At 40.9% G+C, this 9,434-nt stretch overlaps 1 long non-coding RNA gene across 1 annotated transcript in view; it reads right to left on the bottom strand.

Moving 5' to 3' along the window:
* LOC144588966 (uncharacterized) overlaps positions 1 to 6,310 on the bottom strand; it is a 48,651-nt gene extending 42,341 nt beyond the window's left edge. Inside the window, exon 1 of the long non-coding RNA XR_013544753.1 lies at positions 5,471 to 6,310. This is a non-coding gene — a long non-coding RNA (uncharacterized LOC144588966). The remainder of the gene's footprint in view (positions 1 to 5,470) is intronic.
* Between the last annotated feature and the right edge of the window lie 3,124 nt (positions 6,311 to 9,434).

A 9,434-nucleotide genomic window follows, 5' to 3' on the forward strand; every position in this document is an offset into this window, starting at 1 on the left:
CATCTTAGGGTTTTCAAGTAAGGAAAGTCCAGTGGTAGTTTATCGCTGCCACCTTCTGCACAGTACTAACAAAAGTTAGATTGAGTGCCACTGCTGTTGCCTCCTCCAGTGTCACCTTCAGCTATTGCTGCTGCCCAGTTGCTGACACCCCTATTGCCGTTGGAATTCTCCATTCTCTTCTGGTGAAGCCCATTCACGAAGGGGTGCTAGATGTCCACGTATAAGGTGGGGAATTTCAAAATATCATTTCCAGCACATCTGTAATGCAAACCATTTCATTTTGTTTTTAATATCAAGCATTTTGGGATGGAATGCCCAGCTCCTCCATTCCTCTTGACACTGTATACCTACTACTGACTTAATAATTGCTAGAGGTGGGGAAAACTGCTTTTTTAAAAAACTACAGATCCCAGAATCCTGGACCCAGCATGGCAGTGGTTCTGGGAACTAAGCAACATTTCCCATCTCTTGACAACTGCACTAGCAATTGTAGAGGTTAGCATGGAGATTTCATAGGTTTCTGGAGCATGAGATATAAATCGGCTAATTGTGTAGTGCTGTATTGCAGATGTCAAGTGGGCAATCAGTTTACCAGTAACCCCACAACTGGGCTTTAAAAAGCCTATCTAAGAAATATTGTTACTGTTGAGTACAGAGGGTTATTCTCTATCCAAACATTTTTGCCTCTTGACCAGGATTTGTGCTGTTGCAAAGGTATTTATGGTCAATATGAGGCATAGCCTAAATCTGGCAGAGTCTTTAGACCAGGAAATTCCATGAGAATTGGCAACTTCTCCAAAGCTCAGCCCAAGTTATTGTGTTGAGGGAAATATCAAATTCTTATTTTCTTCCTTACTTTTTTCAGTGTGTTGGTAGGTCAATTACACTACAGAGAATGTGTATGTCTAAGCAGGAGCAGAGAAAGACCAAACACAGATGTGCTAGCTAAGGGGACATCTTGGCCATTGGGGAGGGGAGTTTAATTCTACATCATGAAGAAGATTGAGGCTATTCTGTTCACAAAATATTTCTGGACCCCAGTGTTGTAAGGGAGGAGTGAAAAAGCCAGATGTCTATGAGACAGTGCTTCTTAGGAACTTACCTTAGTTGTTTTATCTGCCTGACAAATCCAACAAGAAAACAAATCTCTTATCAGCCCAGAAATATTAGTCAGACACCATACAGTTCTTCATGTCAAAAAACGTTTGGTTAGACTTTGGTGAAATGTCAGAGAGATCTCAGAGGGTCCAGTAGGATTTCTCTTTCAAACCCACACTCCACACTGTTAAAAATTGATAGGTGATTATTTCAGTCTTACTACTGAACCTTCATTTCCTGCTTGAGTGACACAATCTGTAAACAGAACTTTTGGTCCCAGAGAAATGAAAAATCATGTTTGAACTGCAAGGTGCTGAGATGGGATTGAGGTATTTAAATGGTGTGGAAACGAACAAATGATTTTTATAATGCATTACATCATATTTTCCTGCTGGAAGGCAGCCACCTCTTGATTCTAACATCTTACAGGAAAGCCTTGGCTGGAGACACAGAACAGAGAGTAGGTTTGTGTTTGGGATATATATATTTTTTAATGGAAAAAAAAATATTCATGTTGCACCTGGTTCGCGAAGACTGATGTTTGCTTTAATCAGGTAATTGCAGGTATGGAGAATAGTCTTTTATGATTTGTATCCATAGAGCTCCAGTTTAATTTCCTGCATATTCAGGAGCTCTGTTCCATAACTGCTTGAACACCCATGTCTGCTTGTGCAAATCTGTGCACGCACGCACGCACGCACGCACGCACGCACGCGCACACACACACACACACACTCCACTACCAGTTTTATAAATGTTCATATCTTGCTTCAGAGCAAACTTAACTGGAATGCTCAGACTGGTCTCAGATACACTAGCTGTGTTGTGTAGAGACCCTTCCTAACTGGTTCATATTGACACAACCAAACTGGTTGGCTGAGAAAGTGGCTGGAAGGATCCATGCAGTACAAGCCATTTTAATCCATGAAGATCAGCATTTAAATTTGGTACCTAGTAGGATTCTGATGTGCCATGCCAAATCAGTGTAGCCATTGCAGAGGAAAGAGTAAAACAAGAACTTCATCCATTTTCTAGAAAAGTAAACATAACATCAAAGTTCAGATTATATGAACAACCCCACAAAAGTTAATAAACAAAATACAACTTTTGAAAAGCAATTCCCATGATTCAAAAACCAAAGATCACTTAATATTTGGACAGTAAATTTTCTCTGAAGAAATACAAGTTGTTTTGTGTCTCTGGAACAACTCAGTAACTCATTTCAGTGGATAGTGGACACTCGGCCTATGTCAATTTTTCTTTATAACAAGTCTTAATATACCATACTGTAAGGCCTCGATGATGCTTCCCATCTGTACATTCTTGAAATAGTGCAATGTCCTGGCTAGCATATTTTAATTCTAGTAGCATAATAGATAACTTTACATCAACTTAACTGATACTCTGCAATATTATGAAGAATTATTACAATGTCATAAAAACATAAGGGAGAGTTTTTCTTTGTAGTTTTAATACGTTCTTACATGAGTTCAAAAATTAATTTATCTTGAACTGCTTCAACACTATAACTATTCCAAAGTTAGAAAAGAGAACAAAGCACTGGTAGATCAGTGGGGCATCCTAAGAAATTGTGAGCCTGCCAGACCTGGCTTGTTCGGTGGGGCATCCTTCCTCTGTTCTTTGATGCATGAATTCAAGGCAGGAAAGTTAAGAATGTACATAAGAAGAACCCTGCTGGATCAGGCCATGGGCTCATCTAGTCCAACTCCCTGTATCTCACAGTGGCCCCACTGGGAGCACGCAAGACAACTAGATAACTGTTTCCTGATACCCCTTCCCTGCATCTGGCGTTCAAACACAAAAGGGTTCATTGGAACTGGAAAAGGGGTTACATTCAACTGACCTGCAATAACTGTAAGGTCCTCTGGCCTAGTTAGGTTCACTAGTCAACAGTCTCTTGCCTCTTGGTTCCCTTCAGTGAGATGTCTGCATTCTTGTTAGCAACCCAGGTTCTCATCACTGGGAAGGCTGGTTGCCTGTCATTCTTTAATCCAGCTCTGGGACTCTGTCCACAGGATACCGAAGAGCAAGGGATAGTATGTTTGCAAGGAGGGACAAGTTCTCTCCCCAGAGGTCCTTGGTTTTTCCAAGCCCAACAACCCAGTCTTCTCCCTCTCATTCCAACACTGGCGTTCTCACTGGCTTTTTCTCTGCCAGTATCAGATCTGAGTGGCCATCAGCTTCCTGGATTTAAGACTCTGCTCACAACCTGAGTTTGATCCTGGTGAGCTTAGGTAGTTGACTCAGCATTCCATCTTTATAAGATCAGTAAAATGAGTACCCAGCTTGCGGGGAGGGAGCCAATGTGTACCCTACATAATTAAATTGTACAACTCACCCAGATAATGATTTATACACAATGGGGCAGTATATAATCAGCATGTTTTGCTTTACTTTCGCTTTCTCCAGTCCTTCCTTGAGAACCTACTATCTGTATATGAGGTCTTTGCGTAAGAAGCATGCACTTTACTTCCCAGCTACAGACCTGCTCTTCAGTCTAAATGATAAAGTTTGGATATGCCATATTTGCTCATGAGATCAGAGAGAACCTTACATAAGGCACAACTGAGAATCTGTTCCTTTCCATTTTGCCCTGCCCTTCATCTCACCCTTGGGTTGGCACTAATCCAGTGGGGAAGATAACAGAGTTCTGCCAGGACCGTTCAAATAATGAAAATTCTTGTGGGCTGTAGAAGCTCTGCAGTTTCACGTTCCTTCCAGCGCATGCAAGACTTGAGCATTTCATAGATTTGCCTCTCCAAGAATCCATCACTGAAGCTTCATAAGCATTGCTTGTCTGCCCACATTCTTGCCACAAGCTAATATGCCAGAATGTCTTCATCCAGAATGTGTCTGGGTGAAACTGTGATATTGCCTGTTCTTCATTGCATTCAGAGACCCTTTTTTATTATTTCTTCCATGCAGGTCTATTATATGCCTCTTCTTTCTCCCGCTCTTCTCTTCACGACATTCTGCATATGCTCATGCTGTTCTTGTGTCCCTCTATCTCTTTCACACACAGAGTAGCAACAGTGATTTCATTCCTTTATAGTCTCTGAAAAGTCTCTAATCAGCTTTGCAATCAGAAACTTTTCCACCAACTTTGTATGTTGCATCCACAATATACGCAGTGTGGTGTAACTGATAGAGCGATAGACTAGCATTTAGAAGACCTAGGTTTGAATTCCAATTCAGCCCTGGAAATTCACTGGGATGGGGTGGAACTAGTAAAACTGTCCCTTAAATATCATGCTTACCTTGCAATCACTATTAGAGCCACTGTAAGTCAGTTCTAACTTGACAGCACATAATATCCACATTTTGTTTGTTTGTTTGTTTAAAATAATTTTTCTCCACCTTTCTCCTTCAAAAAAGACCCAAGTTGGCTTAAACTAGTAGAAGACAAGGTTTAAAAACTATAAATGGTAAATATACAAATATTACAAAAGATTCAAACAAATACCACAGTAAAACAATAAAGAGAATCAACACCAAAACATGTACAAAGCAGCAAGGCACAACAATTCACGTATCAACCCCTCTCAAACAGCTAGTCACGAAGGGAAATCCTGCCTGAAGAAAGAGGTATTTGTCTGCATATGGAAAGACAGCAAAGATGGGGCCAGCCTGGCATCCAGTGGGAGGGAATTCCAGAGCCTGTATGTCCGCTGTCCATCTACTATTATTTTTTGCCTTAAAATATTGGAAGTTCCTGATTAATATGTTTGGTAAACTGACATGATGACTTTGATCCTCCTTGGTGGGGTCCCAGTACTAGATCAGTGGAAGTGTTTCTATTGACAATGGGCACTCAAAAGATCATTGTGGTTGTGGGATCTGACACCACCCCAAAAATGCTCATAGCTGTTTACAGTCAACAAAGAGGAGATTTGTCAGCAATCAGAAGTACCGATCAGGACAGTGATCTGCATAAAATTGCATATACTAATATACATACACATACAAAATTAGATTTTTTTAAAAAAAATTATGCAAACAGAAATATGGTGCATCTCACTATAGTGGAGAAGACAATGATCTGGTGACCTGGGTGCCTGAAGAGTCTACTGTCCAAGTGCTGCTAACCATGAATGGGTCAGTTCAAGGTCCCTGATCTTCCTCCTTAAATGTCTTTATCTTTAAATCTGACTCGGCCTGGACAAGCCTTCAAATGGAGAATTGTGACTCCTAAAAGAGGGCATGGGACCATCTTAGAGTTGCAGCCATTAACCACTCAGCTTCTATAGATGACCATGGAAAGGGAAGGGATGACACACTGGCAATTCACAGAAATAAACCATTCCTAAGGAATAGTGATTTACTAAGGAAAAGACACAGAAAAAAATATTACCTTGAACTATATTTATGCCTGCTGATTTGATCACTTCCAACTTACTGCCTAGGTTTCTGTTTTGCATTTTTCCTTCCTTTGTCCTCCTTCCCTTTCTCCTTCTCTGTATCCACTTCATGAAATGTGCTACAGCTTGCTATTTCCTCAGCAGTTTTCTGAATGACCATGAGAACAGTAGATAGATGATAATGTGGATTTGGAAAGATTCCATCCTTGCTGGGGCATGCCGCTAATCTTGACAAATGATCACAGGACCAGAGTTGGCTAAATCAAAGATAAGGCTGTGTGACCATTTTGTGCAAGCATATTTTTCCCATGAAGAAAGGGAGGGGGGCTGTCCTCTTTCCCAGGGAGCTGCGATTACTCTGTGCTGGGGTTCCTAGACAGACTCACATGCCATCTGTATGAAGGGAAAGAGTGTGGGGGCCCAGAAGTTGCAAATGACTCTGGGTGGGGACACTTGTTGAACCTGGCTGTTGTGCTTTTGTCTAGATGGCTGTGCATTCGAATTTCTGAAAAGCAGCACTGGATGTTTATACAGGGAGGAACCACTGATTCTCTTACCACCACTGCTTGAATATTTTTGTTATGTGGAACTTCAAGATGTGTTCTCGAAGCCTTCAAGCCAGAGGAACATCTTGGCGTAGAAGCAATTTCTCCTCTTGCTCCCACTTATAAGCATATGCATTGAATACCTATGGAAACAAAACAAGGTATAAGATGAATAAACGTGTGTTCTGTATTTGTCATCCAACACGTCATCACACAAATATCCTGGGTATCAGTAACATTATCAGCCAACATTATTTTGTGCCATGTTCTTTGCCTGCGCTGCTGAATGCCCCAGCTATCCATGAACGACTTGTTATGAGCAAAATTATCTCTGCCAGCTGATATCTTTCACTAGAACATGGAGTTAATACAAGGCTACTGCTGGGGACTAAGGGACTTGATATGTCTCATCCAAGTTTATAAAAGCTCCACCTCCAGTGTATGGGAAAGCAAGTCTCAATAGTTCTGGTAATAAAAGGTATCAATATAGTGCTCAAATTGATATTTATGAGGAATAATCTATAAAAGATCTGTTTTAGCTCATTGGTCAGAGCACCTAGAACCAGGGACCAGGAGTTTGATTCCCAAATATGCCTTCCAGGAGAGAGGCCAAGCAAGATCATTCTAACTGTGCATGGCTAATGGGGGTTATGCGCCCTGCCACATGTGCAGCCTTGAGCATGTGGGATGGTCCCAGAGCAACAAGCAGCAGGGACTGGTAAATCATGTCTGAGTATGCTATGCCTAGAAAATCTTGGGAAGGTGGCTATAAGTCAAAATCAACTTAACACTACATAATGATCATGATAATTTACAGAAAGTTTAAAGAGTGTTGAAGTGCCTTAAATATTTGACATGTTTTGTTTGGCATAAGCCTTGGTGAATTGTAGCTCAATTAATTGAAGGCATTGGAAGAAGTAGGTCACAGTCCATGAAAACTGAATCTTTAAGTTGCCACAAGACTTCTGAGGTGGCCTGCAACAGACCAACAGGGCTGCCTCTACCCCTTAACATTTCTAGAAGAAGGTGGAATTGATAGTTGTTGTTATTTAGTCGTTTAGTCGTATCCGACTCTTCGTGACCCCATGAACCAGAGCACGCCAGGCCCTCCTGTCTTCCACTGCTTCCCGGAGTTGGGTCAAATTCATGTTGGTCGCTTTGATGACACTGTCCAACCATCTGATCCTCTGTTGTCCCCTTTTCCTCTTGCCTTCACACTTTCCCAACATCAGGGTCTTTTCCAGGGAGTCTTCTCTTCTCATCAGATGGCCAAAGTATTGGAGCCTCAGCTTCAGGATCTGTCCTTCCAGTGAACACTCAGGGTTGATTTCCTTCAACATGGATAGGTTTGTTCTCCTTGCACTCCAGCACCACAATTCAAAAGCATCGATTCTTTGGCGGTCAGCTTTCTTTATGGTCCAGCTCTCACTTCCATACATCGCTACTGGAAAAACCATAGCTTTGACTATGTGGACCTTTGTCGGCAAGGTGATGTCTCAGCTTTTTAAGATGCTATCTACGTTTGATAGACCATTATGTTAATCAAACTCTGTATTTCATTGCAATGTGCCTAATCCAAATCACACTTTGAATCTGTAGTCAGTGTAGGACAGAATTATATAAACAAGAATTTGCTCCATCATGTGAGACACAGTGCCAGTAAGACAAATAATATGTGGCGGTATGGAGAGGTGTCATCTGCACTGCAGAATAGGTAAAAAAGACCATGTCATACTTTCTGAGTCTTATCCTGCCCATGTAATTTCTATATTATTTTTCAAAACTAGGCGTGTCTTGTTTGACTCTCATAAGCTTCCATGCTCTCTTAAGATTAGTCGGGTGCAAAATCCACTGGAAGGATTTTCTCATTAATTTGATTTTCCCAGTCCCAAGAAAAGGATTTGCCTGAGAAATCCATTCACTGAATGAAACTTTGCCTCTCGGCGCACACATGATCACTTTCTCAGTTTTCACTATAAACCAGACTAAGACGTTTATGTTATGTACTATTATTCTACTCTGGTCTCTCTTTAGATCTTACTTACAAGATGCTGGAATGCTAGCGATGCTTCATATTAGCATAGAAATGCTTAGGTTTATCATTGCCTCCGAATCAAGCAAATAAGGAAACTCAAAAATCGTGAACAAAAATGTATGCATCACAAAATTTGTACACAAAATAAGTAGATCAGGAATGATGCAGACAAAATGTGTGCATTAAAGAAATGTGTTTGCAGGGAAGTGCAAACATGTTTGCATGAAAAACTGCAAAATTCTGTGGACATTTTTTTTAAAATTGCGGAATAGTATGGAAATTAGCATGGAAGTAACATGAATAAATACAAACAAAATTGATATAGAAATGTATGTAAACAGGTTCATACATCCCTATGGGCAAGTAAGAACAAGGAATTGCCCTATTCTGCCACATGTGCAGGACAAACAAATAAATTGCATCAAGATCCAGCACACATATGTGAGTAAATCTTTTATCCAGGTGGGAATCAGGGGTCAGGGTTTGCTAATTTGCTGACCCATGAAAAGAGGCAATTATTCAGGTGATTAGTCTGTACAGGTGCTAATTAAAAAGCAGGCAAAGGAGAGGAGGTCACTGTTTGGTGTCAGCTGCTTGTGAAATTAGCCTCTAGGTGGGTTATGATGTGCCTCCTTTCTAGGAAAGCAACAGCTTGTTGTTAAACTTTGCAACTGCATTCACCACCAGCTGCAACTAATAGCTATTTAAAATCAGAGCTAGACTTGTTCTTGTGCTATTATGTGATACTTAAACCTACCAATTTCAGTAGTTTCAGCATGCAAATTTTCTATAGGATCTGGCTGGCAGCGCTTCAGCATGGGCAGTCTGCCTGGGGTAATCCTATACAGAATGCCGGGTGTTCACAGAATCATAGAACAATGGAGCTGGGGTCTTGTTTCACATTGGAACAGACCATTCACCCATCTTGGAGCTTAGAAAAGTTACTTTTGGACTACAAAACCAGAACATCCCAAAATGTGTCCTTTAAGAAAAATATCTGAGACAATTTGAGGGGGGAAATGAAGTCAAAAGTGTATTTTTAAGAGGAAAAATATTTTAAAAGGAACATCTTTAAATGGGAATTGTTGTCTTGAATTTTTAACAAATCTGCCAGTCAGCAAGTTAATGTGGAAATGAGGCAGACTGAAAAATGGACACAGGTGAAAATGACAAAGGCTGTCAGTGGAGTGACACATCTCTTACTAGTGTAATCTACTCTGACTTTCAGTGGCTTTTCCAAGTTAAAGATTAAAGTATTTCCTTTCACCTTCTCTCTAGTCCTGGAGGTACCAGAGATTAGAACTGGACCTTCGGAATGTACACCCTGTCATGTGCCACTGAACTGTGATTCCTGGCTCGTATCGCTTAGGTGGTTGG

Source organism: Pogona vitticeps, chromosome 4 (assembly GCF_051106095.1).
Source record: "Pogona vitticeps strain Pit_001003342236 chromosome 4, PviZW2.1, whole genome shotgun sequence".
Classification (NCBI taxonomy): Eukaryota; Metazoa; Chordata; class Lepidosauria; order Squamata; family Agamidae; genus Pogona; species Pogona vitticeps.